We start from the raw sequence: 18886 nt of genomic DNA, 5'->3' as shown, positions 1-18886 counted from the left end.
TCGTACTGGAATTTATAAAGAAACAATCCAATTAATCAAAACACACAATGAAGATCGTATGAATACGATTTTGCACTTCTCCACAAATATAATTTGTTTCTTTATTCTAAGCGGTTATTCTATTCTTGGTAATCAAGAACTTGTTCTTATTAACTCTTTGGTTCGAGAATTTATATATAATTTAAGTGACACAATAAAAGCTTTTTCTATTCTTTTATTAACTGATTTATGTATAGGATTCCATTCAACCCATGGGTGGGAACTACTTTTTGGCTTCGTTTATAAAGATTTTGGATTTGCTCAAAATGATCAAATTATATCCGGTCTTGTGTCCACTTTTCCAGTCATTTTAGATACAATTTTAAAATATTGGATTTTCCGTTATTTAAATCGCATATCTCCATCACTTGTAGTGATTTATCATTCAATGAATGATTGACAGAAAAACCGATTTACTTCAATGAATTTCAAGTTTTTATCTAAAAAAGATAATTTTTCATTTTCCCCTCTTTAAAAAAAAGTTAAATAAAAAAGGGGTTCCCACCTTGGATAGGGAACTATGCGAGTGACCTACCTAATCTTATTGTAGAAATTTTCAGGATCAATGATTAGACCATGCAAACTAGAAATGCTTTTTCTTGTATAAAGGAAGGGATTACCCGATCCATTTCTATATCGGTCATGATATATATAATAATTCGAGCACCCTTTTCAAATGCATATCCAATTTTTGCACAGCAGGGTTATGAAAATCCCCGAGAAGCAACCGGTCGTATTGTCTGTGCCAATTGCCATTTAGCTAATAAGCCCGTGGATATTGAGGTTCCACAAGCGGTACTTCCTGATACTGTATTTGAAGCAGTTGTTCGAATTCCTTATGATATGCAAGTGAAACAAGTTCTAGCTAATGGTAAAAAGGGAACTTTGAATGTGGGGGCTGTTCTTATTTTACCGGAAGGTTTTGAATTGGCACCCCCCGATCGTATTTCGCCTGAGATTAAAGAGAAGATAGGCAATCTGTCTTTTCAAAACTATCGCCCTACAAAAAAAAATATTCTTGTAGTAGGCCCTGTTCCTGGTCAGAAATATAATGAAATCACGTTTCCTATTCTTTCCCCGGATCCCGCTAGTAAAAGAGATATTCATTTCTTAAAATATCCTATATATGTAGGCGGGAACAGGGGAAGGGGCCAGATTTATCTTGACGGGAGCAAGAGTAATAATAATGTTTATAATGCTACAGCAGCAGGTATAGTCAAAAAAATCATACGAAAAGAAAAAGGGGGATACGAAATCACTATAGTAGATGCATTAGATGAGCGTGAAGTGATTGATATTATACCTCCAGGACCAGAACTTCTTGTTTCAGAAGGTGAATCTATCAAACTTGATCAGCCATTAACAAGTAATCCTAATGTCGGTGGATTTGGTCAGGGGGATGCGGAAATAGTACTTCAAGATCCATTACGTGTTCAAGGTCTCTTGTTCTTCTTGGCATCTATTATTTTAGCACAAATCTTTTTAGTTCTTAAGAAGAAACAATTTGAGAAGGTTCAATTGTTCGAAATGAATTTTTAGTTCCGCGTATTTATCAACATATTAAACTCGTAAAAATAACTCAATTTTTTTGATAATTTTTGTAATTATATTCTGTATAATATCTGTATAATAGAAAATATATATATATATTCAAATATCGAAAAGTTACTCTAAGGGGGATTCTTTGTTTTTTCTTTTTTTTTTTTTTCTTTGTCCTTTCCTAGAGTCCGATTCCTATTCCTTCTTGTTTGTGTTGAAATAGAAATATTCTAAAAATATCAATAAAATACTATTTTTGAATCCCTTCCTGAAAAATCCTATATCTTAGTTTCTCTTTTTTCCAACTTAGAATCTTTCTGCCAGATAATCTTTTATGGTATATAAATAATATGTAAAATAATATGTAGTGAACAAATAAAAAAAAAAGAATGAAATGGAATTTTTTGAAACATCGGAAGAAGTAGTCATTTATATGAAAAAAAATTAGAATTCTTAAGAACTCAAGGGGGATCCACTTGCATTCGTCAAAGAAAGAGTGGATCCCTGTTCAGTTCTTACACTTTCATTTCAAAAACCCAAATAGAATACGATTACTACAGAGATGAGCCCAATCCGGAATATGAACCATAAAAGAAAATACCAATTAAACCGATCACAGTAATACCAGTTACAGTACCTATTATCCAAAGAGGAATTCTTCCAGTAGTATCGGCCATTTATCCCACTTTCCTCCACATTTAATCACGTAGTCAGTCATGCTAAAGACATTAACAAACAGTCATAGATAATTATGAAATGATATCCTTCCGAATGGGATAAAAGAATTCTTAATATATATATTATTGACTATTCCTATTTCTTCTATTAATTCTAATTAATTGAAGAAATAATTTGAAAATAAAACAGCAAGTACAAAAATAAGTAATAACCCCCAGTAGAGACTGGTACGATTCAATTCAACATTTTGTTCATTTGGGTTTGATTGTGTCATAGCTCTATAATTCAAATTAAGTTTATCGTTGGATGAATTGCATTGCTGATATTGATCCCAAAAAAGAAACAGTGGGTACCGCTAGTCCGTGAACAGCTAGCCATCGTACTGTAAAAATTGGATAGGTCCTATCTATAGTCATTGGAGCCTCCTAAAAAGATCTACTAAATTCATCAAGTTGTTCCAAAGGATCAAAACGGCCAGTTATTAATGGAATTCCTTGTCGGTTCTCTGTAAAATACTCGTTTGGGCGGGGACTTCCAAATACATCGTAAGCTAGACCTGTACTGACAAATAACCAACCTGCAATGAATAGGGAGGGTATAGTAATGCTATGAATAATCCAGTATCGGATACTGGTAATAATATCAGCAAAAGAACGTTCTCCTGTGCTTCCAGACATCTTGAACTCCACATATTCTTGTACAGTCAAAAGGGGGGGATCGAGTCCATAAAAGACGAGATCAGTAAGGCGAAATTTACTGAAATAGAATCCTTGTTAGATCGTCCATTTTGTACCAACGGTGTCTTTTGAGTATACCGAATCAGTATAGCTATCCTTCTTCTAACAGAGCAATGAAATTTCACAATCAGTGTAAAATTTTAGTACTAGATTTTTTTCTTCTTTTTTCATTGATTGTCTCTATGTAGTCAAAAATCCGATAGAAAATTTTGCAAAGTTTGGGTATATAAAAATTTTTTTTATATTAAATTTTTAGAGTAATAGTATAAAAGGAAGGTTCTTAACATTTCAAATTATTAGTTTTGGATTAGAAACTAAAGATCCATTAAAATCGGAATATGAGAAAAGGGTTTCTAATAATTAATAAAGTAGATAATTCATAAAGTAGATTTTCTATTTTAATAATTCAATTATTGCCAAATCAATAAATATATTTTTTGTGGTTGTTGAAGATCTTTTTTTCTATTTTCTTCTACATTAATTCAAAGTGAAATAAAATGAAATAACAGAGTTATTATTCTTTGTTTGAATATTCATAATTTTTCTTTTCTTTTTCCAATATAAACAGAATTCTATTGGATATCTATAGAATAATACTAAATATTTTCATTAGATCAGTTTACTTAATTCCTGAGTTGATTAAGAAGTATGTTGATTTGAAATCACAGGATGGGTAGATGTAACAGATGAGGAATTTATTTCTAAATTATGTTACTCTATTTCTTTTTTTTTTTTTCGTCTCTAATAATTGAATTTATTGAGGAATTGCCAATTTTGAATTGTATCTTTCAAGTAGGATTTTTTATCTTCTTTTTTCTCTCAAAAATGGAAATTTAGGGAAGTGCTTTATAAACATATGTATAAAAAGAACGAACATATTTCATTTAGTTTCTATATGCCCACTATCACTAGTTATTTCGGTTTTTTACTATCGGTTTTAATTATAACCTCGTCTCTATTTATTGGTCTTAGTAAAATACGACTTATTTGATTTGTAATTTTGAGAGGAATAGTAAATTTTGGTATAAGACATTCTAGAATTCCTTACTATGTCAATTTACAATTCTCGATCGTTGAGATTTATGATCAATACAGATTTATGTTTAAGGCTAGATATTATATTACCTTTCTTTTTACTTTTCGAACAAATAAAAATGATTGAAGTTTTTCTATTTGGAATCGTGTTAGGTTTAATTCCTATTACTTTGGCTGGATTATTTGTAACTGCATATTTACAATACCGACGAGGTGATCAGTTGGATCTTTGATTCATTAATGTCTCTTTTTTTGTGATTCCCTATTTATTTAGTTTAATCCTAATCGACAAGGATAAAATTCAGACTTTCTTTTGAATGTTCAATTATTTCAGTGTAATTATCAGGCGAATAATACTAGAATCACGCTCTGTAGGATTTGAACCTACGACATCGGGTTTTGGAGACCCGCGTTCTGCCGAACTGAACTAAGAGCGTTTTGTTTTCATAAAATTATATGATCCAAATCCATTTTGCATATAGATATTCAGTATGTATGTTCAATTGGAATTCGTCTTCACAGGTTCCCGGTTTATTGCTCATCTCATAGAATATGGAATATTATAGAATACGGAATATCATAGAATAAGTAATTGTTAGGGATAGGGATGACAGGATTTGAACCCGTGACATTTTGTACCCAAAACAAACGCGCTACCAAGCTGCGCTACATCCCTTTTCCATTTGTTTATAGTGTTATTGTAAAGAATCTTTGTCTTGTTTTCCACATTTTTCTCTGTTGATATATATCAACAGAGAAAAAATACTTAAATAATAAAAAGAAAGGAGGATTTGAAATGCGAGATCTAAAAACATATCTTTCCGTGGCACCAGTAGTAAGTACTTTATGGTTCGGGGCTTTGGCGGGTCTATTGATAGAGATCAATCGTTTTTTTCCAGATGCATTGATATTCCCCTTTTTTTAATTTTAGTTATTGACACGGGAAGGGGTGAAGAAGATGAAAGGTCCAATTATATATTAAATATGTGTAATTAACCTACTCTTCTTTTTTTTTTTTTTAGGAAAGATAAAGACGAAAGATTAAATTGGCCTCATTGAAATTCGGAGTGACACTCGGGATCGGGATCTGGTCCAGGCTTCAATGGAATTGAATTATTAATTCAATTCCTATGAAAAAGAAAGTGAAAGCAGAAATCCATAGGTTGGGGCAACAATATCATAAAAAATACTTTAAAAAAACGAAAATACTGGCAATTTGAAACGAAATATAGTTACAGATCCTTGTATTCTTTTTGTACTAGATTCAATTAAATTGGAACGAAATCTTTCATAATTTTTCGAATTCTTCTTTTTTATCTTATCTTAGTTGTTTTCATCTTTTTCTTAGATTCTTAGATTCGAATCCGAAAAGAGTTATAAGTGAATTAAAAACCCAAAGGAGGGTCATGTCCAAGGGTAAAGATATCCGAGTAAGTGTTCTTTTGGAAGGTACTGGTTGTGATAAAAAGAGTCTAAATAAGGAATAAAGCGGTATTTCTAGATAGATTACTAACAAGAATCGACACAATACGCCTAGTCGATTGGAATTGAGAAAATGATGTCCCCGTCGTTATATAACAACATATGCTAAAGAAGAAAAAAAATACAAATCCTTTATTATAATTATATTTATTTAAATCAATGTTATTTTTGGAATAGGAATAAATAAACTATGGAAAAACCTAAGCGACTCTTTATTAAATCCAAGCGATCTTTTCGTAGACGTTTGCCCCCGATTCAATCGGGGGACCGAATTGATTATAAAAACATGGGTTTAATTTGTCGATTTATTAGTGAACAAGGAAAAATATTATCTAGACGTGTAAATAGATTGACCTTAAAACAACAACGATTAATTACTGTTGCTATAAAACAAGCTCGTATTTTATCTTCGTTACCTTTTCTTAATAACGAAAAACAATTTGAAAAAAGCGAGTCGACTGCTAAAATTACTCCTTTAAGAAAAAAAAATAGAAATTAAAAATTCGAAATCCAATTTGAATTTAGATTCGAATTAAACATGGATTGATGTTTTGTTCAAAATTAGGATAATTCCATTTGATTTTTTTGTTGGAATAAAAAAGATAATAGGTAACGAAGAATAATTTTTTAAGCATGGTTGTTTATTTTGATAGCTTTATCGTATGATAAAGCTATCAAAATAAACAAATTTCTAGTCTATACCTTCCTGCAGTAAATAAGGGGTTTTAAGTTTTTATGATATTATCGGCAATCATAAAAAGACAATTCTCTTTTAATATAGCAATTTGTGCAACTATTTTACGATTAAGAAGCAATTGCTTGGTGTATAGACTATTCATTAAATTATTATAAATATAAGATACTTTTTGATTCTCGCGAATTACTGCATTTATTCGACTAATCCATAAACCACGAAAATCTCTTTTTTTCCTATCTCTATCCCGATGAGCCGAAACTAAAGCTTTCAATTTCTGTTGAGTAATAGTTCGGGTAAGTCTTGAATGAGCTCCGCGAAAACTTGATACGAATAAACGAATTTTTGTCCTCCGTTTGTGAGCTATATATCCTCGTTTAATTCTGGTCATTTAATAAATGATATTTTCAGGAATAACTTTTTCATTTTTCAGTTATTCTTTTTTTCTTCCTAGTCTATTAATAACAAAAATGGATTCTTCCGATGTATAAAAAAAAATTCCAACGGCTCTTGCTACTATAACCGCCCCAACCACGATTTTTTATATTAAACATTTAACCTCAAAATCAGAAATTGTATAGATACTAGATATCAAATAAAATAAAAATAGTAAATGAAATAGGACACATATTTTTATAATGAATTGGTGGGTTCCTTCGTTTCTATGATTTTTTTTAGAAATGACCAGGTCCTCTCTATACACCGGAGCCTTTTTATTTTCATTTTTGATTCATTTAATGAATGTTATTGTTAACTTGTACAGTTCACACTCTGTGGCTCTACCCATGCAATATTGAGTAAGTAGGTTTTTTCACAACCAAATCTAATTCTATAGTAACGGTATTTAATTATGAAAATTTGCTGGGTAGCTGACCCTCTTATTCCATTCTTACAAAATCCATCAAAATACATTCATTAAGGACATACTTTATTTTTAATTGAAATAGTATTTTCTCCGCTTAACGGGTAACTTTTTTTTGTTACCGATGGGAAAGTCCTTCTCATATGAAATTGCAAATGTGTATTATTGGTTTTGCACCAATCGAAACCATAAATTTTATACAAGATAGAAGAATGTAAAGAATTATATAATTATATAGAAAAGAATTATATATTAAGTTAAGATAGTGTGAATGTAGTTTTTGCATTCACACTATCTTAACTGATTACCAATACTGAAAAATTTTAATTTGTTTTTTCTTAGTATTTAAGCTGAACGAGTCGCACATACACCCTGGTACACGTTCCTCGACGTTGAGGGCATCCCCGAAGAGCTGGGGATTTTGTGACGTTTCGGATTGGCTGTCTTGTGTTTCTAATAAGTTGTTTCATAGTTGGCATGGTAAGTCGTACTATATATATCTATATTTTTGTATAATGAGCAGGTTTAGATCTATCCTAACCGTGAATTACTTATATTCTATATTCCTTATTTATAGCCTATATTAATTATATATACTATATTAATAGATTAACTCTTAGAGATTTTATTTTAAAATGTAAAGTAAGATAGAGTAAAAAATTAAATTTCCAATCTTGTATTTAATTAGAATAACCTTTGCCACCAATTTTTTATTCAACTGCTACAAGATCTACAATTCCATGAGCTTGGGCTTCTGCTGCTGACATAAAAACATCCCTTTCCATGTCTTCCGATATAACCCATAAAGGTTTGCCCGTTCTTTGTACATAAACCCTTGTGATAGTTTCACGCATTTTCAGTAGCTCTTCCGCTTCCAGGACAAATTCTCCCGCTTGTGCCTCATAAAAAGAACTAGCAGGTTGGTGGATCATTACCCTGATTATATCACTTAAGTAGTATTTCCCTTATCTTGATAAATCTTTTTAGAATTCTTTTTACTATATTGGTAGATTGCTAAAGATTGTCTTTATTCCCAAAATAAAGGTAACAGAAAAGGGACAAAGACAAATAAGATAAAGGGCAAAAAGTATATTCAATAACCGTACAAGCATTTTCTGCGTATTGATGCATACGGCTTTTGTACTTATGCAATTCATTTTTTCCTCTATGGATAGAGTAGAGTATTTTCTTCGATGAATTTTGTTTCTACATTTACAAATTTCTTTTTTTCTATCAAAGAAAAAAGAAGTACAAAATCTACTAGGTCTTTTGGATCCGGATCCTTAAATAATAAACAATAGAATAACCAACTTTCTTTTTGAATCTATTTTTAAATACTACGATGGTTCCGTTGTTTTTTATATCATTTTGGTATTCAACAATCCAAAAGTTTCTTTTTTTTTTCATATATTAAGTTTTCTTCTGATTCAAATAAAAATTGTTACAAGCTTTCTGGTATGAAAAAAAACAAAAAAGTATGCGACACTACTAAAATGAAACTAGGTTTCTTATAGATCAGATAAAATGGAAAATACCCTCTTTTTCATACTACTCTTTCTATATATAATTAAATGATTCAAAAAAATTGCATATGGAATTCAAAATACCATGCTATTATTACTTTGGTTTTTATGGCGAAGGTATAGTATATATAGATAGATATCTATTCTATATATTCTCAAAGAAAAGAATCATTGGCGCCAAGCGTGAGGAAATGCAAGACGTTTGGTAATTGTGCCTCCTGCCAAAAGAAAGGATCCCATTGAAGCAGCTAATCCCAGACATACTGTCTGTACATCTGGTTGTACAAATTGCATAGTATCATAAATAGCTATTCCAGGTATTACCCACCCCCCCGGAGAGTTTATAAACAGAGACAATTCTTTATTCTCTTTCTCTATGCTCAGATATATCATAATACTAATAAGTTGATTCGATATTTCACTATCAACATCTTGACCTAAAAAAAGTAATCTTTCTCGATAAAGTCGATTGATTAGGATTCCATTTTTTCCTTAAAAGCCGTACATGCACCTTTTGATGCATACAGTTCATCAAAAATTATATAAGCAAAAAAGGAATCAATGTGTCGATTTTAATCTTTCTCTTTTTCTAATGGATTTCTTCGAACTAAAAAAAAAGAAGAATATACTTAATTTAGTGAACTATCTTCTCATTGATGTATTGCTTTCATCGAGATCGAAGCCGAATCACAATGTAATTTTCTTGTTTCTGAATGGACTTTTTCAATTCTTTTAGGTTTCTTTTCTACTCTGAGTAAAGATCTGCCCGATTTGGATTTGCACATATAGAACAAATAGTCCAAAACTATGTATTTTTGTTAGAACTTCTTCCTTTTCTGAATTTATTAATGTTTTTTGTAAAATACAATATATAGATATGATAGAAGTAGTGATCGTAGAAATATTACCAATTGGTTTTTTCTACACAGAGCCTGGGTACTTGATTTTATTGGTCCAATTAAGCCAACCATAAATTATTCATAATTTCGAGTAATAATCTGGAAATTTTATCTAAAAATGAAAAAATCGATAGAATAGTACTTCATTACACTTCACGCTCCCCATTTTTTTATCTTTATGATTTCATCATTCTCTTTTGGGGGTGAAAGCGGGGATATCTCGATCGGGGGAGAAAACGGGTAAATCCCATATAACCTACTATATCTGACAAGTCGCACTATATATCAACCCAAGATGCATCTTTATCCCCGGGGGTTCGAAAGGGTACTCTTGGAACACCAATGGGCATAAAATGGACAAATAATAAAGTCATATATCTCACTTTAGTGTGGAAACGTAAGAATTAGCTTATCGTGTTAAAAAAGATTTACTTGATTTTATATTAATATTGCTTTTTTTTATAAAAAAGAAGACTAAATAAAGTCGAGTTGTTATAAATGGGTCATTGGGGTGATAAGCGAATATGTCTGCATTTACTTATTTAAATAGTCATAGAGAAAGTTGTCAACCCCTTTCGTCTCCCCACCATTGCGTATTGTTACTTATCCGGTATAGAATAAATCTGTTTCTTTGATTTCGACAAATATGATTGTTCCATTTTCCAAGAGAATCTACTGAAAGGCTATATTCATTTTTTTCCAGTGCAATAAAGTTACATAGTGTCTATTTTTTGTTGAAGGGGTATTTTTTCATGGGTTTACCTTGGTATCGTGTTCATACTGTTGTTTTAAATGATCCGGGCCGTTTGCTTTCTGTTCATATAATGCACACAGCTCTAGTTGCTGGTTGGGCCGGTTCGATGGCTCTATATGAATTAGCAGTTTTTGATCCCTCTGATCCTGTTCTTGATCCAATGTGGAGACAGGGTATGTTCGTTATACCTTTCATGACTCGTTTAGGAATAACTAATTCGTGGGGCGGTTGGAATATCACAGGAGGGGCTATAACGAATCCGGGTATTTGGAGTTACGAAGGTGTGGCCGGAGCACATATAGTGTTTTCAGGCTTGTGCTTTTTAGCGGCTATTTGGCATTGGGTTTATTGGGATCTAGAAATCTTTTGTGATGAACGTACTGGAAAACCTTCTTTGGATTTGCCAAAAATTTTTGGAATTCATTTATTTCTTGCAGGGGTGGCTTGTTTTGGTTTTGGCGCATTTCATGTAACAGGATTGTATGGTCCCGGAATATGGGTGTCTGATCCTTATGGACTAACTGGAAGGATACAATCCGTAAATCCCGCGTGGGGTGTGGAAGGTTTTGATCCTTTTGTTCCGGGGGGGATAGCTTCTCATCATATTGCGGCAGGAACGTTGGGCATATTAGCGGGTCTTTTCCATCTTAGTGTGCGTCCACCCCAACGTCTGTATAAAGGATTACGTATGGGAAATATTGAAACTGTCCTTTCTAGCAGTATTGCTGCTGTCTTTTTTGCAGCTTTTGTCGTTGCTGGAACTATGTGGTATGGTTCAGCAACAACCCCCATTGAATTATTTGGTCCTACTCGGTATCAATGGGATCAGGGATACTTCCAGCAAGAAATATATCGAAGAGTTGGTGCTGGGCTAGCCGAAAATCAAAATTTATCAGAAGCTTGGTCTAAAATTCCTGAAAAATTAGCTTTTTATGATTACATCGGAAATAATCCAGCAAAAGGGGGGTTATTTAGAGCTGGTTCAATGGACAATGGAGATGGAATAGCCGTCGGTTGGTTAGGACATCCCATTTTTCGAGATAAAGAAGGACATGAGCTTTTTGTACGTCGTATGCCTACTTTTTTTGAAACATTTCCAGTTGTTTTAGTAGATGGGGACGGAATTGTTAGAGCCGATGTTCCTTTTCGAAGAGCAGAATCGAAATATAGTGTCGAACAAGTAGGTGTAACTGTTGAGTTCTATGGTGGTGAGCTTAATGGAGTAAGTTATAGTGATCCCGCTACTGTGAAAAAATATGCTAGACGTGCTCAATTGGGGGAAATTTTTGAATTAGATCGTGCTACTTTGAAATCAGATGGTGTTTTTCGTAGCAGTCCAAGGGGTTGGTTTACTTTTGGGCATGCTTCATTTGCTCTGCTATTCTTTTTCGGGCACATTTGGCATGGTTCTAGAACTTTGTTCAGAGATGTTTTTGCTGGTATCGACCCAGATTTAGATGCTCAAGTAGAATTTGGAGCATTCCAAAAACTTGGAGATCCAACTACAAGAAGACAGGTAGTATAACATTCTTTTGTTCTTTTCTACTTTTTTATAATTTTGAATTTCATATAAAGAACTAGATAAATCTTGATTGGAATCATTGCATTTATTCTTTTTTTTCTTTTCGAAAAGAGCCCCACCCCAAGAAACAGGTATGAAAGCTATAATTGTAAACCACGATTAAATTTATGGAAGCTTTGGTTTATACATTCCTCTTAGTCTCAACTTTAGGAATTATTTTTTTCGCGATTTTTTTTAGAGAACCTCCTAAAGTTCCGACGAAAAAGGTCAAATAATTTTTTATTATCTTAATTGAAGTAATGAGCCCCCAATAGGGAGGGCGCATTACTTCAACTAGTCCCCATGTTCTTCAAATGGATCTCTTAGTTGTTGGGAGGGTTGCCCAAAGGCAGTATATAAGGCATACCCAGTAAAACTTACAAGTAAACCAGATATAGAGATGGCAATTAGAGTTGCTGTTTCCATTATTTTAATTCTAAAGTTTCCAGATCACAATAGATCTATAGGATAAGATCCTTATATTTACAGCGGAATGGTATACAAAGTCAACAGATCTAAATGAATAAAAAAGAGTATTTATGGCTACGCAAACCGTTGAGGATAATTCTAGATCTGGTCCAAGACGAACTGTTGTAGGGAATTTATTGAAACCTTTAAATTCAGAATATGGTAAAGTAGCCCCGGGGTGGGGAACTACTCCTTTGATGGGTGTTGCAATGGCTCTATTTGCGATATTTCTATCTATTATTTTGGAGATTTATAATTCGTCCATTTTATTGGACGGAATTTCTATCAATTAGATTCACAAGAATCGAGTAATTAGTTTATAGAAAGTGAAGCCTTTAGGTTTCTTATTGTTTCTTAGTCTATTCCATGTTGATGTGGTAGTTTGATCGTAGAATTTCTTTGTTTCTGTATTTCCGGAATATGAGTGTGTGACTTGTTTTAATTGGTCCTATTGAAAGTACAGAACATAAAATGGGTCTGTCATCTTGATATAGATGGTTTTATTCCGTCAGATATTTAATCTAGTATCTGGAGCACGGAATATAGAAAATAGATTCTAAAAATCTTAATACTATGATTCATACTAAATATTTAGACCTCGCAACTGGATTTAAAAACCTTTTCAAAGAGTTCTAAAAATATATTGAAAAATTTTGATTCTTTCAAGCTTCTCCAGTTTGTCTTTATTTTGAGCAAAGGACAAACCTTTCCTTGAATTTTTTCATTATATTTTATCTATTCATTGAAGAAGTGATGATCCAGCAATTCTTACTCAGGGAATTTTTGGACTTCGATTAAAAATTGTTTTGAATCATCGTGGTTCTAGTATGAATCTGAGGTTTTTTTTATTCATTCATATGGTCCTAACAAGAGAATCCTTATCAATAATAAAAATTCAAGAATAAAGAAGACAGCAGTAAATTCACATTATACAAATAAAAAGAAGTAAAGAATATTCAAGAGGCCTTAAAAGATCACGATAAAGACGGGTGCGCCGACTTGATATTTTGGCATTATAACAAAAAAGAATAGCTTTCGGATTTTTATTTCTTTTTTATCGTAAGAGAAAATTAGAATCATAGGATTAAATAAAGCAGTTTCAAACTTTCTATTACGGATATCTGTTTTTGTTACAATCAATATTTGGGTATTTTTGTTTGAGCCGTACGAGATGAAATTCGCATATACGGTTCTCTGGGGGGGTTCCTTTGGGTTACCTATCTCAATAAAGTTTATGATTGGTTCGAAGAACGTCTTGAAATTCAGGCGATTGCCGATGATATAACCAGTAAATATGTTCCGCCTCATGTGAACATATTTTATTGTTTAGGGGGAATTACACTTACTTGTTTTTTAGTCCAAGTAGCAACAGGATTTGCTATGACTTTTTATTATCGCCCAACCGTTACTGAAGCTTTTGCTTCTGTTCAATATATAATGACTGAAGCTAATTTTGGTTGGTTAATCCGATCAGTTCATCGATGGTCGGCAAGTATGATGGTCTTAATGATGATTCTACACGTATTTCGTGTGTATCTTACAGGTGGTTTTAAAAAACCTCGCGAATTAACTTGGGTTACGGGTGTAGTTTTGGCTGTATTAACTGCATCTTTTGGTGTAACTGGTTATTCCTTACCTTGGGATCAAATTGGTTATTGGGCAGTAAAAATAGTAACAGGCGTACCCGAAGCTATTCCTGTAATAGGATCGTCTTTGGTAGAATTATTACGCGGAAGTTCCAGTGTGGGCCAATCTACCTTAACTCGTTTTTATAGTTTGCATACTTTTGTATTACCTCTTCTTACTGCTGTATTTATGTTAATGCACTTTTCAATGATACGTAAGCAAGGCATTTCTGGTCCTTTATAGTGAATATGGGTCATAGATATTTGTAATCACTTCATTATCATTTTGTATTTTGGGGAGGATTTTTTTTCATTGCTACAATTATGGATTATAAAACAAAATAAAACATGTATTTAGATATTTTTCTTCAACTTAACAAAAATTGAATTTTTTTTACATACAAAAATAGTTGAAGGGAATTCTCCAAAAAAAATGGATTATGGGAGTGTGTGACTTGAACTATTTATTTGGCCGCGCAGATATATGACTTTATCTTATCTGCCACATTATAATTTACAATTAAATGTGTCTTTTTTCCAACCACCAAGCAAGGCTCTTACAGAGAGGGTAGGCTGGTTTTACTTGAAGAGAATCTTTTCTATGATCAGACTCGATTTTATTCTGCATCAACAGGCTCCATAAGATCCAGTAAAAGAAGTGATGTGATATAGTCTGAATTCTATATAGTATGACAACGCATTCATTTCCTATGCATTGATTTGATTTCTGATACTATTGGAGTGAACAAAGTAGATCTAAAGAACAACGCAAGTTAGGTTATATTAGTAACAAGTAAATTCTTTGTACATAAAAAGTATCAAGATTTTTTTTTGATAGGATAACAATTGCAAAGTTTGAGATCACCCAGAAAGCATTATCAACTTGAAAAGTCTACTCGGGTATTGAGCGTTTACTAAAATTTACTTAAAAAGAACTTAATTTTTTTTTTCAATAAAAAATGGTAACTTTGGAAAAAGAGAATAGAATCAAGTTTCTTTTATTATTTAGAATCTTCATATATGTGTGGATAACACATACATTTTTTTCTAGTTTATTCTATAGATACAGTTGAAGAAAAATTTGATTAGTGCTCGAGCCGGATGATGAAAAATTATCATATCCGGTTCTTTTGGAGGATGGATCTATAAGAATTCACCTATCCCAATAACAAAAAAACCTGACTTGAATGATCCTGTATTAAGAGCTAAATTGGCTAAGGGAATGGGTCATAATTATTATGGAGAACCCGCATGGCCTAACGATCTTTTATATATTTTTCCAGTAGTAATTCTAGGTACTATTGCCTGTAACGTAGGCTTAGCGGTTCTAGAACCATCCATGATTGGGGAACCTGCGGATCCTTTTGCAACTCCTTTGGAAATACTACCTGAATGGTATTTTTTTCCCGTATTTCAAATACTTCGTACAGTGCCCAATAAGTTATTGGCGTTCTTTTAATGGTTTCGGTACCTACGGGATTATTAACAGTACCCTTTTTGGAGAATGTTAATAAATTCCAAAATCCATTTCGCCGCCCAGTAGCAACTACCATCTTTTTGATTGGTACTGTAGTTGCCCTTTGGTTAGGTATTGGAGCAACATTACCTATTGAGAAATCCCTAACGTTAGGTCTTTTTTAAAATTATAAGATTGGTTTCATTTTGAATTCATTTTGAAATAAAATATCATGACATCTGTATTGTATATCTAGGGAGAATTCTTTCTGAACCTACTAATCCCTAGATACATCTATTCCTTTTTAGATATATTCTGACCATTAGGATTTGTTCTAAATATTTAAATTACATATTTTGACCTTTCATTTTGAGTTTAGAAAAAAAATCAATTTGAAAAAATCCTATGTCAATAGATTTCAATTTTATGCAAAATACTTTTGTATTTTTAAAATGTCCAATATAGATTTTCCATCTTCTACGCGAAAATGTTCAAATTTCAGAAGGTCTTCTTGACTGTTATTCAAAAGTTCTAATAATGTATGAATATTGGATCTTTTGAGACAATTATAGATCCTGGGAGGTAATTCTAATTGGTCAATAAAAATAGATTTCAATGCTATTTCTTTTTTATTTTTCCTTAGTTTATCTTTAACCAATTATATCATGAAAAGTAAAAAGGGGCAAAGTCACTTTGTCTTGATTTTTTTCTAAATGAAAGTTATCTTCTTCTGCGTGTAAAAAGGGAAGAAATAAATCAATCAAATTTTGGGAGGCTTCATAAAGGGCTTCCTTAGGAGTTAAACTTCCGTTTGTCCATATCTCCAGAAAAAGTATTTCTTGTTTTTCATTCCCATTGACATAAGAATGAATACTATAATTTACATTTCGAACAGGCATGAATCTAGCATCTATATCATAACTTCCGTCTTGAAAGTTTTTTAATGTTTTTATACGATACCCACGATTTCTCTCAATTTTTAATTCAATACACAAATTAACAGGTTCTGTTACGTTGGCTATATGTTGTCTATTATCAACGATTTCCACCGAGGGTGGTAAAATGATGTCTTGAGCGGTTATATATCCAGGACCTTTGAAAGAAATCCATGCGTCCTGTGTTCCATACATATTACTTTTCAATACAATTTTTTTCAAATTCATGAAAATTTCATGTACTGATTCTTCAATACCTATTATGGTAGAATATTCATGTGGTATTTTCTCTGATTTTACACGTGTGATACATGTTCCCTCTATTTCTCCGAGTAAAATTCTTCGGATTGCAATGCCTATTGTATCGGCTTGACCTTTCATAAGTGGGGACAGAATAAAGCGTCCATAATAAAGACGCTTACTGTCTATTCGTGATTCAACACATTTCCATTGTAGTGTCCGAGTAGAGACTCTTAATTTCTCTTGAACCATAGTAATTATTTTGATAAAACTCTTGACTTGTTTTTTTCTCTTGAACTATTTTTAATGTTTATTTTTAGTTTTATACACGTCTTTTTTAGGAGACCTACATCCATTATGTGGCATAGGAGTTACATCTCGTATAAAATTTAATAGTATACCACTTCTACGAATAGCTCTTAATGCTGCATCTCTTCCGAGGCCAGGCCCTTTTATCATGATTTCTGCTCGTTGCATGCCTTGATCCGATACTGTTCGAATAGCATTTCCTGCTGCAGTTTGAGCGGCAAAAGGTGTTCCCCTTCGTGTACCCTTGAATCCACAAGTACCCGCGGAGGACCAAGAAATCACCCGACCTCGTACATCTGTAATAGTCACAATAGTATTGTTGAAACTAGCTTGAACATGAATAATTCCCTTTGGTATTTTACGAGTATAATTACGCGAACCAATACGTACATTTTTACGTGAACCTTTTTTAGGTATAGATTTTGCCATATTCGATTATTTCAATACAATATTTCATTAAAAAAAAAAAAATAAGATAGATCTAGGGTATGGAGATATCCATTTCATGTCAAAAACGGATCCTTTTCCAATTCTTTTCGAATTTGATATTCGATTTTTTCTATATTCTTTTTATTTGCTTTTGATTAATATCAAATACAATTTTTGAAATCAAAGTTAAAAGTTGAAATATCAATAATATTTAAAAAATGGATTTTTCATTTTCATAGAATAATATATATTCTAGATAATTTTATAATTTTCTCTCTTTTTTTATCTAGTCTATTTTTTTAGAAAGCTTCTGTTTGTTCAAATATTATCCTTGTCTTTGTTTATGTTTTGGATTGAAACAAATTACTATAATTCGTCCTCGTCTTCGAATCAATCGACATTTTTCACAAATTTTACGAACCGAGGCGTTTATTTTCATATTTTACATTCCTTAATTAGTTAATCCAAAATTGTGGAAGAAAATAAAGGTTCCTTACATTTTGAACGTCTATTTGAACGTCTATTAGTGGCTTTCTCAATAAAATAGAAAATAAAGTTGAGATTAAAAAACATCCTAATTCAATTGAGTGACTTCTCTTTTTTATTTTCTTATCGTATGTCCAGAAAAAGTATTGGAAACATATTCTAGAATAGAAATAAAAATCCAATTTGCATTAATTGTATATAAACCTTAAACCCCGGGCAAATAATTTATGGATAAGTTATTCATTTAGTAATTAAATCTTCGTGAATTTCCCTTTTTTTTACAATTCCAGTGAAATCCCTTCTTACATTCATCAATAAATATATCTATCTAAAAAAAATAGATATATTTCTATCTATGAGGGATGAAGTTCTATTAGAAACTTGCGTTTTATCTCTCTTTTTTTTTTTTACATAAATGAAATGGATACAAGTTTCTCATCGAATTCGGATATTAGAAAGATTACCATATATAACATAAAACTTCGCCGCCGATTTTTTCTAATCGAGCCTCTCGATCTGTCATTATACCTCTAGAAGTTGAAAGAATGACAATCCCCATGCCTCCTAAAATTCGAGGGATTTGTTGATAATTGTAATATATTCGTAGACCAGGTGTACTTATTCGTTTTAAATTGAAAAAACTTTTATATGATTCTTTTCTATTTCTTCGATACCGTAGAGTTAAAACTAAAAAATATTTGTCGTTTTCTCTATGTTTTCTGATGTTTTCAACAAAACCCTCTCGTAAAAGTATTTTTACAGTTTTTTCTGTAATGTTAGTAAAAGGTAATTGAACCATTCCTTTTTTATTCATGTCAGCATTTCGTATATAGGTTATTATGTTGGCGATAGTGTCCTTCCCCATGGTAAACGAAAAAAATTGTTGCCTCTTACTTTTTATATAATCAACATACTCCTTACATAAAATGATATTTCTTATTTGTGTATTTTTTATCTATAGATAGATCTTTATAACTCATTATAGCTCATTGACTAAGTTCGTTGAAATTTCTATTGTGACTATCATCGACTATTGTAAAATAAACAATTCAAAAAATCGAATAAAAGAAGATATTCAACTAAAGCAAATAGAAAATTCAAATAGAAATTCAAGTATCATAATGTTTTATTTATG

At 31.9% G+C, this 18886-nt stretch overlaps 1 non-coding gene across 1 annotated transcript; it reads right to left on the bottom strand.

Annotated features, from left to right (window-relative positions):
- Window positions 1-4630: 4630 nt before the first annotated feature.
- On the bottom strand, window positions 4631-4704 carry TRNAP-UGG (transfer RNA proline (anticodon UGG)). The gene has a single exon. It is a non-coding gene; the product is annotated as a tRNA-Pro (tRNA).
- Between the last annotated feature and the right edge of the window lie 14182 nt (window positions 4705-18886).

This window comes from Vigna unguiculata, unplaced genomic scaffold (genome assembly GCF_037176805.1).
Source record: "Vigna unguiculata cultivar grain cowpea cultivar isolate G323 ecotype 2 unplaced genomic scaffold, ASM3717680v1 ptg000284l, whole genome shotgun sequence".
Lineage (NCBI taxonomy): Eukaryota > Viridiplantae > Streptophyta > Magnoliopsida > Fabales > Fabaceae > Vigna > Vigna unguiculata.
This window is presented reverse-complemented; position numbering and strand designations above follow the sequence as displayed.